At 33.2% G+C, this 17,001-nt stretch overlaps 1 protein-coding gene across 13 annotated transcripts in view; it reads right to left on the bottom strand.

Annotated features, from left to right (window-relative positions):
- LOC129798181 (sodium/potassium-transporting ATPase subunit alpha) overlaps window positions 1–17,001 on the bottom strand; it is a 128,530-nt gene that overhangs the window by 38,486 nt on the left and 73,043 nt on the right. The window lies entirely within an intron of this gene.

Genomic DNA, 17,001 nt, shown 5'->3' with positions numbered 1-17,001 from the left:
AACCTCAAACTTGGCCATAGGGCTTAACGTATCTAGTATCTTATCAGGAAAGTTTCTTTTGGGTAAAGCACAATGGGTAGAAATGTATGGGAGATGATCCAACCCTTCGCCAGAGATGGGACTAGGCCAATTTTGTTGGTATTAGTGTAAGACTTAAAAATTACCGAGACCCAAGTCAAAAAGGACTAACAGTCCTTGGGAAATTAACGATATCCTTCTGAAAATTCGCAACTTTGACAATTTATTACTCAAAAACCTCAGAAACGGCTTAACCGATCTTAATGCAATTCGGGTTAAAGTCGGTATATGACTTAAGTTTTATATAAATATTTTTAGATCTTCCCTTTGACTGCTCCATCTGGTAGCTCCCATACAAACTTGCCATTAAAGCCATCGCACATTACAGGGCAACAAAACGAAAACTTTTCTCGTTTAATGGCAAATCACAGGTATTTTCGGAGTCCTTGGTGTATCTTGAACATATGAACCGAAGAAACTTATAGTCCATCACGTCATCTTTTTCAGATATCTTAAAGTAAGAGTTCTTAAGAAATGCGTAGAACTATTTTTATGAAACTTGCTTTTTAAATAACGGCATATCGTAAATTTTTGGCGCCAAAGAACGTTTTCTGAAAGAGATCTGAACTCAAGAAACATTTTCCTAAAAGAAACCGTATACCTATTCCTCCATTTTTCTTGGATCCAGATTTTCCTCAAATATTCTCGAATATTTTAAATTCCGTTAAAAGTATTGCCTCCATTGCATCCTTTTATCGTATTTAGAGAAATATTCTCCTTAAAAAAGGAGCTAGGATTCCTGAAATCAAGGGTTTCAAAGGTACCGTTACTAAAGAATTTTAACAAAAGGTTTTAAGTATAATTAATTAAAACATTTTTTCTCTGAATTTATTACTCAAAGTATTTAAATAACGGTATCCTTTAGGACCCTGCGATCTTTAGAGGTTTTAATTCTTTTTTCAAGAAGAATATCACTGCATAAGAGACATTTCTCTAGATACAATCCTTTGTTTATGAATTTGAAGGATGGTAAAAGATTTATAAGGAAGATTTGGAGAATTGCAGGAAATATGAAGAGATAAAGGATATGGATATGGTTTGTTCCAGTAATATACGATTAACCGTTATTGTATAAAAGGAGTTTTGCAAAAAAAAATCATTACAATTCTTATACATATGTTTTATGTTTTAGTGCTCTTCCTACATATTTTTTGGGGTTGGTCCCGGAACAAAAGTTGTTACCTTTGCCAATACCTATTCAATGGTATAGGTTTCCGTTGTGGCGAAAGGTTGGACCGTTTTGCCCATTGCATTGCCCTTTGAATTGGAATTGAATAATATTAAGGAAAAATTAGTTGTTATTTAAGATGTAGTGAACTATGCATTTTCTAGAACTTTTCTAGAATTTGAACCAGTGTAATGCAGTCTTCAGACTAAAGGTTAAGCTCAGCACCCGAAGGTCTAAAAATCCTATATAACGAGCATTTTCATTGGTTTTTGAGAGTCTAATAGGTTATTTATCTTTAATAATCCAATCCAAAGTTAATTTTTTCCAAAAAGTCGTGATTAATAAGAAATTAGAGCAATTAAGCCATATGGCTAAGCTTTAGGTCTGAAGCCCGTATAAGGGCTTGTATAGACCTGAGAATTTTCAGAGACATGGCTTAGTACAATTATAATCTAAATAATGATTAAACTTCATTTCGATAAATTTTCCACTAAGCCGTCTTTAAACTGAAGCCGTAGATCTGTCTAGAAAATACCGGTAAAGGTTCCGAAAACCAAAACAACGAAAAGGCCAAAGTCTCAAAAACTAAAATCCGAAACCCTAAAATCCCAAATGATTCAAAATCCCAAATGGTTCGAAATCCCTAAAGGTCCAAAATCCTAAAATCCAAAATCCCGGTTTCTTAAAAGTGTCGTATTCAAGATTTCGACATATTCGGGATATCGACTAATTTGGGATTGTGACCTTTTCGGGACTTCAGCTTTTCGGGATTTTAGCCCATACAGAATATAGGATTTTCAGGTTTGCCACCCATTCGGGATTTAGGCGTTCGGGGCTTGGGCCTTTTAGAGATTTCGACTAATTTGGCATTTTGCTCCATTCTGAATTTTGACCCATTTGGGATTCTGGCGTTCGGAACATTAACCTTATTAGGACTTCGACTAATTTTGAATTTTGAACTATTCGGGACTTTGACTAATTCGAGATTTTGGCCAATTTGGGATTTTGATCCATTCAGAAATTCGACCAATTTGGGATTTTGGATCATTCGAGATTTTGTATTTTCACGATTTCGACCTATTTGGAATTTGGGCTTTTGGAATTTTTTCATTCACAGGATTTTGGCCAGCATCTCTGCAATAAGTTTAATAAAATAGCATTAAGAGTAGAAATGCTTGAAGTACTGGATAATCAGCTTCCGCAGTAATTCATAAGCAGTAAATCAAGAAAATAGGGAGACTGGGGCAAAAAGTGACAAAACGGATATTTCACTTTTTCATGAGCCTCAGAAGACTAAAAACGTTTATAATTAGTACAATCTTATAATTCAATGATCGACAACTTTACCGAAGGCCATTAGATAGATTTTTAAGTAGATAGCCCAAGTAGATTTTCTTGAAATTCTTAAGTGTCGAGATAAAGGGACAGATAATCCTAACCGGCTTATGTAGGTGAGATTCTTAACGTAAGTTAACTCGGAGTGCATGCAAATTCGATTTGGAGCTGAAGTTGGGAGACGCCATTCAGTTATCTTGAACCAAATTCGTGAAATTATACAAGTTTTGTATTTGAACCAAAATGTCAAGGATTTGGATGAACTGACAGAAAAGTGTTATATGGGTGAAATGTAGACCAGAATGTTCTCTATAATTTTGCCGTAGAACTTGAACTCATCGATTACTCAGAAGTCAAGATAAGCGAGGTTTTTTGTTTCTTAACTCGTTTTTTCATCCAGAGTGCCCCAAGTAGTCATTTGTTGAACTTCAACTAAATCAAAGAATTGTTGTATTTTGCGGGACTTTCCATTTAAACCCCTATTTTAAGTGTCTTGGTGGAGTAGAGGTAGTCAAATTGGCATCTGAGTGATTTCAAAGCGTTATTATGGGAAAAATCAATTTTTTCACACTTAAACGGCAAAATCGGAGTGATAGCGTAGTCTGAGCGGAAAATGATGTATGGACGAAATGTAGAGACAAATGTGCTCTACAATTATGTTGAAGTAATCATCAAAATCGGTTCAGCGACAGTCGAGATAATTGAGGTTATGTGATATTGAAATTGGTTTTTCGACTGTGGCGCCCCTGGTGTTAGTCTCACGAAGTTCAAATATTCTAGAAAGTTGTAGCATTTGGTGAGATCTTTCGTTTAAGCCCTCATTCATCAAAATCGGTCACATAGAACGGGAGATATGATTTTTTGAATTTCGTGAACTTTGACCCCTCATATCTCCGGTTCTATTGAAACCACAGCGCGCATACGCACCATTTTGGAAACGTCCTAGACTGGACTACAACATACTAAAATTTCATTAACTTGCACAATGCCGTTTTTGAGAAAAGTGACTTTGAATTTCGATGAATTTTGACGCTATCACAGCGCCACCTGTGGTGACTTTTTGAACTTCCATCTGAAAGTGCTCATCGAGACGAAACCAAAAAGGTAAAATTTAGGTCGCTATGTTAATTAGAACCGGAGATAGAGGCCGGTCAATGTTCGAACTTTGACCCCTTATAGCTCGGGTCAGGGGTTATGGATCGACTTAAGGTTTTTTTTGTTTGATAGGTATAATCAACGGCTACAACATACTAAATTTTCAGCCCGATGCACAATGGAATTTTTGAGTTATTTAACTTTTAAGATTTAAAAATTTTCTTTTTAAAAAAAGCGCCCCTAGCGGTGGTTTTATGAACTTGCGATGTTAGAAGGGGAAATGGCATTTCACGAGAGCTTTCCAAAAAGCCCTCACTTTTTAAATTCTGACAATTAGAACCGGAGTTATGGCCATTTTAAGAAATTTTTTTTGGACCCTTATAGCTCGGGTCAGGGGGGTCGGGGGACCTTAAGTTTGGTATTGATGGAAAGCTCTAAGGCCCAGCTATAACATACTAAAATTTGAGTCCGCTGAATGCCATAGGGGCGGAGCTATTGAGAAAACAAAAAAAGGGGGGTCTTCAAAATGGCGGAAGGAGGGGTGGGGGGTGGGGGGTCTATGCACCAAGTTGCAATTTTCACCCGATATATAACCTTTGCCGAAAACCGCAAGTCGATATCTTTTTTAGTTTAGGAGCTATTAAGCTCCAAAGAGCGGCCGGCCGGCCGGCCGGCCGGCCGGGAACGTAAATTAGCCACATATATATTCGTGATCAGGAAGTGCTGAAACACATTTTGGCCAAATTTGAGGTCGATCGGACGACATGAAATTTTGTTAGGATTATAGTAGGTGAGATTGTTAAGAATCTCACCTAATATTAATAGACTTGTGAGGATTTGTATAATGCAGTAATTTTATACACTTTACTACTGAATCGCGGAAGCAAAAGCAATTGACACGATTGACACATTTTGATAAGAAATTTAAACCTTTTTTGTAGCAAAGCATTTTTCTCTATATCTTCGAAAAATATTCTTCTCAGACCTTTTTTGAAACCATATTTGGCATGGGAAGTCTATTCGCTAGTGAGAATAGCAGAAAAGGCGACCTGGAGATAGTGCTGAGTAAAAGTTACTTAAGTGTAGATTCTAGCTACTTTTTATCCCGTGCCTTCGGTTACTTTTTACCCCGAGTTGCCACTTTTATTAAAAAAAAAATAGTTTTGGAAGAAGAAGCTTTAAAATGAGCAACGAATTCGTCTTTATCCAATCCAAAAATTTCGGAAACACAATTCCGAAAGTGATATCTCAAGTAATCTTAATAATAGCTCCAGTAATTTTCAAAACAGTAAAACGGATTTTTGAAATAAGGGACAATTTTTCTAGAGAACATACACAAACGAAAATAACCTAATGGCAGCTGAGATTCTATAGAAATCGCGTCGAATAAATTAAACTCGGTAAAAGAGGCTTTTTCGATATGCTAACAACTTTTCTGGACATTCGGAATTTACAAGGTCACCGCTAGGGACACTGCAATCGCTTAAAATTATCATGAAGTAAATGTTTCATGATCTATATTTCAGTGAATATTAAACAGAAAAGCAATTAGCGAATTTTAATTTTGATTTTAATTATTCTGATTACAAATAGATTAATGAAAAAAAAAACAAAAAAAAAGAATAAAATCTTGAACTGAAATTGGAGAAAAATTAAGATTTGCAATTGAAATGCTGCTAATAGTTCTAAAATGGAAAGTTTCCATTGAAATGGAAAAGTACTTATCTACACTTATTATTGTCAATTCGATTGCATTTAGAGTGTGATCTAAATTTTCAAGTGCATTGTAAAATTGCAATTACTGAAGGTTGTATTGTGAAAGAGACACAATGCTTGAAGTGGTTAGTGAGGGGTGAAGGGGAATACAGAATTTCAAGTAGTTGTTTGCAATATTTGTTTGATACTTGGTCTATTTGTCGCATAAGTGAGAAAATTGGTTAATATCCACGGCAGGCATGTGCGTTAATTTGTCAGCAAACTGCTGTGATATATTTTAACACATTCCACTAATTCTTTGAAGAACAACGTGAAATTTAAGATTTTTCCAAGGGGCATTTCACTACATGGAAAATATACTATTTTTGTAAAATTGTTTGTAAATGTTTGTGATTCTAAAAAGTTCGTAAAGCTTTGTACTTTTTCACAAACGTTGTTCGTAACATGATCACTTGACGAGTAATATTATTCATTTACAAATATTTGTTCGAAATTTTTTTTTTACCCGACTAAATTTTACGAACAAATGACAAAATTTTGCAAACATTTTGCTCAACAAACGTTTACTAACAATGTTTGTATTTATTCACAAACATCGTTCGTAATATCATTACTTGACGATTTTTTTGTTTTTTACAAACATATATCCGTGAATGTTCGTTCACAAAAATGTTCGCAAAATTTTGTCATTTATTCGTAAAAGTTTGCAAAAATGTACAAACAAATGTTTGTAAAAGAACAAAGAATATTCGTACAGTGATCAAGTTACGAAATGTTTCTCTAGAAAAATGTTCGTGAAACTTTGTAATTTGTTCGTAAACTTTTATCAAACAAATATGAACGAATAAATGTTTGTAAGAGAACGAAAAATGCTCATCAAGTGATCAAGTTACGTACATTGTTGATGACTAATTACAAATTTTTACAAAAATTTTGATGGGTTATACGAGTTACGAGCATTTCGTAAGTGCCCAGCAGGAATTCACAAACAATTACAAACAAATTTTCAAACTATTAGAAATTATGTTATTTTAGGAATTATCAAATATTTACCAAAAAAATCATAAAATAATCACGATGTTAGGAATATTCTCCAAAAATATTCACAGAATAATTACTTTATTCGTATTGACTTTTAACATATTTACAAAATATTCAAAATAGAGGAACTGTACCAAATTTCGTCCAGCTTGCAATTTCGGCCACTTCTTTTGTTCCACAAATTTCCATGAATTTTTAGTTCTTGCGTACACTAGAGATGTTAAACAATGAAAAACAAACAGAAAATGTCGCTTGGACGAACGAGATGATTTGTGAAAAAAAAAAACTTTAGAACAGGCCTGGGCTAAAAGAAAAGCCAAAGTGAATTTGGTGGTGCCTGTTGGCATTCTTCGAAATGCCGCGAAAATTCACGTAGAGAAAATGAGAGGTTTTTAATGTGAAAATTGTTTAATTCCTTAGAGTTAAGTCATTTTCACAAGGAAATCCTTTTAATAATTTAGTTGAATACAGTTATTTGGGTTAATTGTGAATAATTGTCGATATTACAACAAAAACATTGGGATGAAATTTTGAGCTGGAAGACTCATATTCTTTTGAGCTGTCTCAAAATTCAGGATAAGTTTGAGAAAAACCCTTTTGTACAAAAGTATTTTGGTTAATAAGGAATGCAAAAGTATATATTACAAGAAGGGACACGACCTGCTAATAAGGATAAAATAGAGAAGAAAATATTTTGTGGCATTTCAGAGAGTTTTTGCAACCGCAGCGCCGCCAAACGTTTGTCAAGTGAGTTATTTGTGTCTCTGTCTCTCTCTCGAGTTGAATTGCGCGCGATTTCGGAAGCTTGTCATTTGAAATGATATTTTCTTTAAATTTCTTCATATTTCCGCAAGATTCAAGTAAAAAGATGTGTAGTGAACAGCTATCCGTCTTCCGACAGAGATATCAAGACGACAATTTCTTTCTATATGAGTTTTTTATGTCTGTTATGTCTTTTTGGTGCAAAATATTTATCATGGCACCGTGAATGAGCGGGATTAGTGTTACCGGTATGGCTATCTGTAATTTCCATTAAAATTATCAACACAAAATTTCCGATATTACACGACTTTTAACAAGCACAGGTCTGCTTTAGAAGAATTCCGGAAGGGCAAGAAACTATGAGAAGTGGCCGAAATATTACCCAAAGCCATGCCTATATTTTTATTCATTTTAAAATATAATAAGAATGATTTTAGAGAAGACAAAAACGATAAACTATCTACAAGTTTCCAAAAGCAACACTCCTTAAAAAAAGTGATAAAAAAAGTCAATTTGTATTAAAAATATTACATTTCGAATTTAAGACTTTCACGCTTGAATGCAACTATGCCGAAATTTGATACACTTCCCCTATTCCCAAAATATTCAAGATATTCAGAATTAAAAAAAATATATTTACAAACTTTCGTAAATATTTGTAAAAATTCCTAGAAATTTTCTATTTTATTTTCTTCACTGAAAAGCCCCTTGTCTCATTCCCAGTTGAAGATAAATTGCTGCATGAGTAATGGTGTTATGTAACACGTAATATGTCTGCAAGAATATTTCAAAGGAAATGCATCCAATACTTTTCCGTACTCTCTCATTCTCACAAATCAATATGGAAGAGTGTGAAGCAAGTTGATGAAAAATTGGATCAATTCTTGATTAGTAATTATTGGTGAATGATCACGGTGTACGGGTGATGTAGCCTTGAATTAAATACCATTCAATGTGGTTGCATTTGACCCATTTTACCAACTCTGGAGAACATAATAAATTTTCCTCACTCAAAAACAGCATTTTCCCTTTTAATTTAATGTCACATTCTTGTCAGCTTTTGACAAATAACTCCTCAAGTTCGAGAGAACTTTACTATATGGGCATAATTTTTCAATTTAAAACATATGGGGAGATGTAAACATTAAAATTGCATCTCAATGATACGTTAGAGAAATCATTTATTAGTGTATCATGTTATGACGTCAATAGTGTAATTATTTTATATTTGTGGATAATACACCAAGAGTATATAGTAACACTTTTGATAAACTCTTCTGCCTCGCACAATGGCTGACAAAATGGACAAAATTGACACAATTGGGCTATAATTGTAAATTTATGCCATTAATAATGTTCAACTAGTCAGTGCTCACAAGTTAATAATTGATGAGATTTCCTTTTGATTGAAAAGTTTATATACATTGAATAATGGCAGAATTTATTAAGGAGAGAAATATTTCATAATCAATTAATCAATCTCTGCTAGACCGATTACTTTTTAATCGATTGGGACAAGTCTGGGTTCATTTGAAAGGTCTTGGAATCCCGGATAAATTTCAACTAGTTCCAAACTGTTATGAATTATTGAATAGGGATAAAAAAAACTTTGGAACAATTGTCGTAACTTAGGGTAAGATGGGGTAATTTCACTGAGAAAAAGGGGGTGCGATTAAGTTTTTTTCCTCAGAAATTTAACACTTTTTAGCTGTAAAAATATATCAACATTTTTAATGTTAATTTTACACCTTTTAAGGGTAAAATCAACATGAAAGAAGGGTAACTTTAACCCCCATTTACACCTAAAAAGGGTAATATTTACACCGTTTTCGGATCAATAATGCAGGGTAAAATTAACATTTCCGGAATGTTATTTTAACTTTTTCGGATTTTTTCGGAGTACGGACAAGCGTTCAAATGGTCAAAGAGAAAAAGAAAACCACGAAGAACTACAGTACTTTACATTCAAGAGTATTCCTTCGGTGTTTTATCCTTTTTACAATTGTTACAAAATAACAAGAAATAACAAAGTCTCGAGTTCAAGCACTCAGCAAAGTCTCCGTCACTTATTTGTCACCCATTTTTTTCATCTCAATTTTAAAATTGCTACCGCAAGTGTGAAAAAAGTTTATACAGTTTATAAAATAAGAGTAATGTCAATTATTGAAGCATAAACTGTGCAAAATTTTGAGGAAAATCACTTTAAAATGAATTTGTTGCAATTCTAATTATAAATATTCAACATGCAAAAATATTTAAAACCTGCATATTAGTGTGTGGTCAAGATAATTTCAATGTGATTTTGTTTTACATGAAAGAAGAGAAAATTTTTGGTGTAAAGCCAAGTTTACATAATCAATGCGAGTTATGCATCATGAACATTTTGTTTTCAAAGGGAGATTCCTCTAAAAGAATCATAAGATCATAACATTGAGAGAGAAAATCTTAATTTATTATTTAAAGATTTGCAATTGATAAGAGTCGGATAATCTCACAATATTATATTTGAGGACAGGGCACTCTTTTACCTTTGCAATATTCATTAAGTTTTCAAAAATACAAAACTTAAAAAAACGATGACCACTATTCATCTTTCTTCTCTTATCTTTCTTATCTTTCTTCTTCTTATTAATGTCTAGGGCGCTACCTAGTTGAGTGATCTTCTTAGCTATAAAAAAAATAATAATCCATGAGGACAACGTACAATATTATTTGTATGGATTTATATGGATATTATTTGTATCCTTTTTAAGTCAAAAGACAAGAATCTTAAAAAACGACGTGCGGTACAGTGGAAATCCCTCAATCCTAAACTTTTTATTGAACCAAAATACCACAAGCTTTGAACTTTGGAAGTTTTCCTGCATTCCAAAAAGTAATAAAAAAAAAAACCTGTAATACGTGCATGTATCTCAATCTGCTTAACTTCCCTAATCAGTTGCAGAAACTTCGGTAAACTTGCAGAAAATTGTACTTCTGCTCAGAATTTCTTATGATAAAGTTTCTCATTGTTTTCAAAAGATACATCGTGCCTGACTTCTGTCCATTTTCGCTATTTTTTTTCTCTGCAAAGTTAAAAGTTGAGTACTTTTGAACAGGATCCTTAAGCGTTTTAACGTAAAGTATTAAGCGTAATAAAGTTAGGACAGGAAAGCCTAAACACTTTTGCTTAACTTTAAATGAAATATTAGATAAAAGGGTTTTGGGGTTCAGTTCTGAATTGCTTCTAGTGAGAACTAGTAGCCCTAATTTCATTAGGGGAGACCGGGGTACCTATAGCCAGGGGTAAAAGTAGACAGTGGATTTTTCTCGTTTTTCTTAAAATGTACATCGAGCAAAGTATTTTTTAATGAAAGTAGGAACACATCCCCATATTCCCAGAAATATTTATAACTCTGATCCTGTTATCCTACAATTTAGAAGCATTTTTATAAAATGGGTATAAAATTGTAATTCTGATGTTACCGTTTTTGGACCAGCATTTGGTTTTCTGAGTTTCTAGTCAAGATTTCATAGTTTTACCTCGTTTCTGGTTTAATAAACCTAATTAAAAAATATTTTTCACTTGGATAATAATTATCCACTTTTTTATATAAGATGTTAAACACTGAAACAGCCCTCGGGGCAGTTGTAGTCACTCTTCCGTGGCGGGCTAAAACTATCAATGATTTTTCACTAATACATGGATAATTGTTAGATGAAAAAGTACTATTGATATTCCAAGCAATATTGCCATTTGTATGAGCAACTTGAGAAATAGATTTTTTCAGAATGTTTGCATTAATTTTGCCTCAATTACAAAAATGTCATAAAAAAGTTGGCTAAAGCCCTTTTCTTTAGGTTTAAGTAACATATTTAGCATCAGTGGGCTTCAGTGTATCAAGTGAAACAATATTTGGTATCTCCAGTTTAAAATTTCATCTGGGAAACTAGTGGCAATTAGTACCCCAAAAGTGGCTATTTCTACCCAGGCAGGGGTAAGTGTAGCCAATGTATCATACTATTTTCATTATCCTCTCAAGAAAAATCCAAGGATTTTAGAGCTTTGAACTACACTGTTTCATATAGCCAATATCCTAATGCTACTTATGAAACATAAAAATATTAGACAAAACTTATCATTTTTTCACAAGCCACTCGCGAAAAAAAAGCTTCATTTGCTGGCTAATTCTACCCCTGTCTCCCCTACATATTTAAGAAAAATAGGAGGAATATTTTAGTATTTTAAGTGGGGGAAGGCTTTCAAGCTTCGTAGTTATTCTGGCTCCAAACCTTTCATATTAGGTGAGATTCTTAACAATCTCACCTACTATAATCCTAACAAAATTTCATGTCGTCCGATCGAGCTCAAACTTGGCCAAAACGTGTTTCAGCACTTCCTGATCACGAATATATATGTGGCTAATTTACGTTCCCGGCCGGCCGCTCTTTGGAGCTTAATAGCTCCTAAACTAAAAAAGATATCGACTTGCGGTTTTCGGCAAAGGTTATATATCGGGTGAAAATTGCAACATGGTGCATTGACCCCCCACCCCCCACCCCTCCTTCCGCCATTTTGAAGACCCCCCTTTTTTTGTTTTCTCAATAGCTCCGCCCCTATGGCATCGAGCGGGCTCAAATTTTAGTATGTTATAGCTGGGCCTTAGAGCTTTCCATCAATACCAAACTTAAGGTCCCCCGACCCCCTGACCCGAGCTATAAGGGTCCAAAAAAAATTTGTTAAAATGGCCATAACTCCGGTTCTAATTGTCAGAATTTAAAAAGTGAGGGCTTTTTGGAAAGCTCTCGTGAAATGCCACCTCCCCTTCTAACATCGCAAGTTCATAAAACCACCGCTAGGGGCGCTTTTTTTAAAAAGAAAATTTTTAAATCTTATAAGTTAAATAACTCAAAAATTCCATTGTGCATCGGGCTGAAATTTTAGTATGTTGTAGCTGTTGATTATACCTATCAAACAAAAAAAACCTTAAGTCGATCCATAACCCCTGACCCGAGCTATAAGGGGTCAAAGTTCGAACATTGACCGGCCTCTATCTCCGGTTCTAACTAACATAGCGACCTAAATTTTACCTTTTTGATTTCGTCTCGATGAGCACTTTCAGATGGAAGTTCAAAAATTCACCACAGGTGGCGCTGTGATAGCGTCAAAATTCATCGAAATTCAAAGTCACTTTTCTCAAAAACGGCATTGTGCAAGTTAATGAAATTTTAGTATGTTGTAGTCCAGTCTAGGACGTTTCCAAAATGGTGCGTATGTGCGCTGTGGTTTCAATAGAACCGGAGATATGAGGGGTCAAAGTTCACGAAATTCAAAAAATCATATCTCCGGTTCTATGAGACCGATTTTGATGAATGAGGGCTTAAACGAAAGATCTCACCAAATACTACAACTTTCTAAAATATTTTAACTTCGTGGGACCAACACCAGGGGCGCCACAGTCGAAAAACCAATTTCAATATCACATAACCTCAATTATCTTGACTGTCGCTGAACCGATTTTGATGATTACTTCGACATAATTATAGAGCACATTTGTCTCTACATTTCGGTCATACATCATTTTCCGCTCAGACTACGCTATCACTCCGATTTTGCCGTTTAAGTGTGAAAAAATTGATTTTTCCCATAATAACGCTTTGAAATCACTCAGATGCCAATTTGACTGCCTCTACTCCACAAAGACACTTAAAATATGGTTTTAAATGGAAAGTCCCACAAAATACAACAATTCATTGATATAGTTGAAGTTCAACAAATGACTACTTGGGGCACTCTGGATGAAAAAACGAGTTAAGAAACAAAAAACCTCGCTTATCTTGGCTTCTGAGTAATCGATGAGATCATGTTCTATAGGAAAATTATAGAGAACATTCTGGTCTACATTTCACCCATATAACACTTTTCTGTCAGTTCATCCAAATCCTTGATATTTTGGTTTAAATACAAAATTTGTATAATTTCACGAATTTGATTCAAGATAACTGAATGGCGACTCACAATTTCAGCTCTAAATCGAATTTGCATGCACTCCGAGTTAGCTCATGTTAAGAATCTCACCTACATAAGCCGGTTAGGATTATCTGTCCCTTTTTCCTACATTCCTTTAATAAATCCGATTTATCTATGACATAAATAGATAGATAATAATGTTTATTTCATGCCATAAGAAATAGAATTCTCTTTGTGACTATATAATAACAATTTTTTATACTTTATTCTAATTAAATTTCGAGTTGCGACCAATCCCTACGAGACAAATCCCTAACGTTCCTGCCCATCCAGTATTTTTTTTTTTTGTTTTTACTATACAATTGTTCAGTGCGTTTTATTTGTGAAGGTAGATTTTTGTAATTTTTAATTGAGTTATATAATTGATTTTAATCCAAACTTAATAGTTTTAATTTTAATATTTTTAATGTCTCCTTTCCTACGCCTGTGTGAGTAATTTCTTCTATACTTGTTTGTGAATGTATACATTTGTTTTTTAATTTAAAAATGTGAGTTATTTGTTGGACTCTGACAATATCTATTAATGTAAGTAATTTTAACTCTTTGTATAACTGTATACTACTTTTACGTCTATTATATTTAAAAAGAATTTTTATTATTTTATTTTGTGATCGTCGTAGTTTATTAATAATGTTTTTATTTGTAGATCTCCATATTTCTGCCGCATATCTGATAAATGATTCACACAGAGAATGATAAATATGTTTCCTTATATTAATTGGGATCGACTTATAATCATTTCTTATTATAGCTTCTACTATTGCAGATATTTTTTTTAATGATACTACTGATATGTGTTTGAAAATTTAGCTTACTGTCAATTGCAATTCCTAGATATTTAAATATTTTAACTTTTTCAATATTAATAGACGGTCCTACGTCACATATTTCCTGAATTAAATTAGGTTACTTTCATTAGAGAAATGTGGGAAAAATATGAAGTGTTTGAAGCCAGTTATTGAAAAACGAGAGGAAAACGTCCTACGGAGAATAATGACGTAGGTAGGACTGATCTTGTTTCATAAATAAATTTAAGAAACTGCGAATGAAAAGGAGCGAGATAAATAGAATGGATCACTTCTTCTGAAAATAAGAAAAAATAAAGTTTCGAAGCTTTCTTGAATTTTTATTTAATTCGACTTTTTGACTTAAATCTTGAGAACTCAAAATTGAAAACAGTTGAATGCGCCCCTATGCGGAAGAAAATGTCGTTACAATTATTTCCTTTTTTTAAATAATGCCACTCAAAAATAAGTGACAGAGTGGAAAATTATTAAAAATAATGCACAAAAGTTCCTATTTCTAAATCGCAAATAATTGTTTGAGAACAAAAAAAAACGCTTTTGAGAACAGTTAAAAAGTGTAAAAAATGTTAGAACTTAATCTACTTATTCAAATAAGTCCATTAATTATATTTTTACAACTCAGGTTTTTATATATTACTTAGATATTCAATGTCCATTTTTTTTAAATTATTAATTATTAAAATTGTAATCTATTGAATCTGTAAAAATCCCATAAAAAGATTTCAGTAATGAGGGCACTACCTTTATCTATTGAGAGGTTCTATTTCTGGAAAGTGAAGTATTTTCAAGTGATTTTGATTTGAGAAACTGTGCAACAATTTCGAGTAGAAAATTATGTAATAGTGATTTTCTTCAAACATTTTAACAATTTTATGATTTCTGGGATATGTTGTATCTTTCAAAAATAACATAAAAAGTTCGAAACATTTATTTATTTATTTAAGCGGTCATTTCGTCTTAATACGAAAACACTATTGAATCATTCCTACCTAATGGCTCCGGTGTACCTTTTAGATCGGTAAAATTTCATAAAGTCAAAATTCACATTAATTTCTTTCTCAAAAGATTTGCAGAAGTCTATCCTACTCTTTCGCACTCTTCTTCTTCTCTTGAACATCAAACCAAGTTAAATTTACTTTAGATCAATTTTGAGTCCGAAAGAGTGGGATAGACCAATGCAAATCTTTTGAGAAAGAAAGGGACGTGAATTTTGATTTAATGAAAGTTTACTGATCTAAAAGGTGGTCCTGAGGCTGAATTACGGATTTTTAAGATCAGAGGTTAAAAAAGGCTCTAAAGGGCGCACTGGTATAAATAAAAGGGTCAAATTGATCCTTAACGAAAGGATGGATCATATTTGAACCTTTGAAGGGATCACTAGTGTCTCTTGAAATTTTGTATGAAAATTTATCACGTTAGATTATGTTTTATCACGAACTTATTACTGATACCATATTTCTCTCATCTGAGCAAACACCAAAGATGACTTTATCATTTTTTTTGTTCGTTAATTCCGGAGGAAACTTTCAAAGGATCCTTGGTGATTCTTTCATTTTGATTTGTTGGATCAATTTGGCCCCTTTATTTTTACCGGTGCGTATATCTCAAATGATTAGGGTAGTTTGGGGTTTTTGGAAATGTCTTAAAATTTCTGGTAACTCTGAACCGGTTCCAATCGGTTAGATTTAGATTTAGAAGAGAGGTCAAAGATCATCGCTGTACTCAGGCCTCTCTGTCGGGTCTATTAATGCATCCCCTGAAAAAGTATCCCAATAAGGGCACAGCAGTGTGTCATGACAGCCCATCAAACAGGCCGGTTGTATTCCTGCACACTTTGTAAAAATGTTCGTAAATGTATGTGAATTCTTATGGGGTAGTTACGAAATGCTCGTGAATCGTATAATCCACAAACAAGTTCGTAAAAGTTTGTACTTTTTTAACAAACATTGTTCGTAACATGATCTGACGAACATTTTTTGTACTTTTACAAATATTTGTTCGTAAATGTTCGTAAACACACAAAAATGTTCGTAAAATTTTGTCATTTGTTCGTAAATGTACGTAAAATGTTCGACAAGAAAACAAAAATTTACGAACAAATGACAAAATTTTACGAACATTTTTTGTGTGTTTACGAACATTTACGAACAAATGTTTGTAAAAATACAAAAAAATGCTCGTCAAGTGATCATTTTACGAACAATGTTTGTGAAAAAAGTACAAACTTTTACGAACTTTTTTGTGGCTTATACGATTCAAGAGCGTTTCGTAACTCTCCCATAGGAATTCATAAACATTTACGAACATTTTTATAAAATACTTTTTTCTGTGTGATAATTCACTTTGACGCAGTACCGCTTTACCAAGCAGCATCCTAAGGTATATTCAGGGAAATATTTTTAGTGCTTTATAAATTGGTCAAATCGATGGTCAATCGGTTACAATCCGGTTATAACCTGATAAACAACTTTTATCGTAAAATCAATTGTATTGCTCCTAAACAATTTTCAACGATTTTTTTGAGTTATGTATAAATCGGTTCAAAACGGTTTTAAACCGGTAAAATCAGGGTAAGAGAAATTATTAGGATCGCAACTTAAATTTTAACCCTCTAACGGGTAAGACCGCCTCCAGGCGGTCTTCACAAAAATCACATTTACAGCGACAATAAAGGTTTTATTTATTTAAAAGTGCTATAGTGTCCTCGGTAATAGTCTTATAAACATCTCTTGAAAGTTTGAACTCATTTTGACTCTTCGTTTTGTTGCTATTCACAGTTTTGTGTGACAGGTCAGAGAAAAACCAACAAAAAATATTTGTGCAAAAAAACTCATTTCCAATTTCCATAAAAATACCGATTTAAAGTTATCTGACTAAAATAAATTTATTTTTTACTGAAAGATATGTCATTGTACTTTGTATATTTTATTTAAAAAATTTGAATAAACTAAAAATGTGAATTTTAGAAGCAAAAAGAGTTTCAAAAAAAT

The sequence above is a fragment of the Phlebotomus papatasi genome, chromosome 1 (assembly GCF_024763615.1).
Source record: "Phlebotomus papatasi isolate M1 chromosome 1, Ppap_2.1, whole genome shotgun sequence".
Lineage (NCBI taxonomy): Eukaryota > Metazoa > Arthropoda > Insecta > Diptera > Psychodidae > Phlebotomus > Phlebotomus papatasi.
The sequence above is the reverse complement of the archived record's forward strand: the minus strand, read 5'-3'. Positions and strand labels throughout refer to the sequence as shown.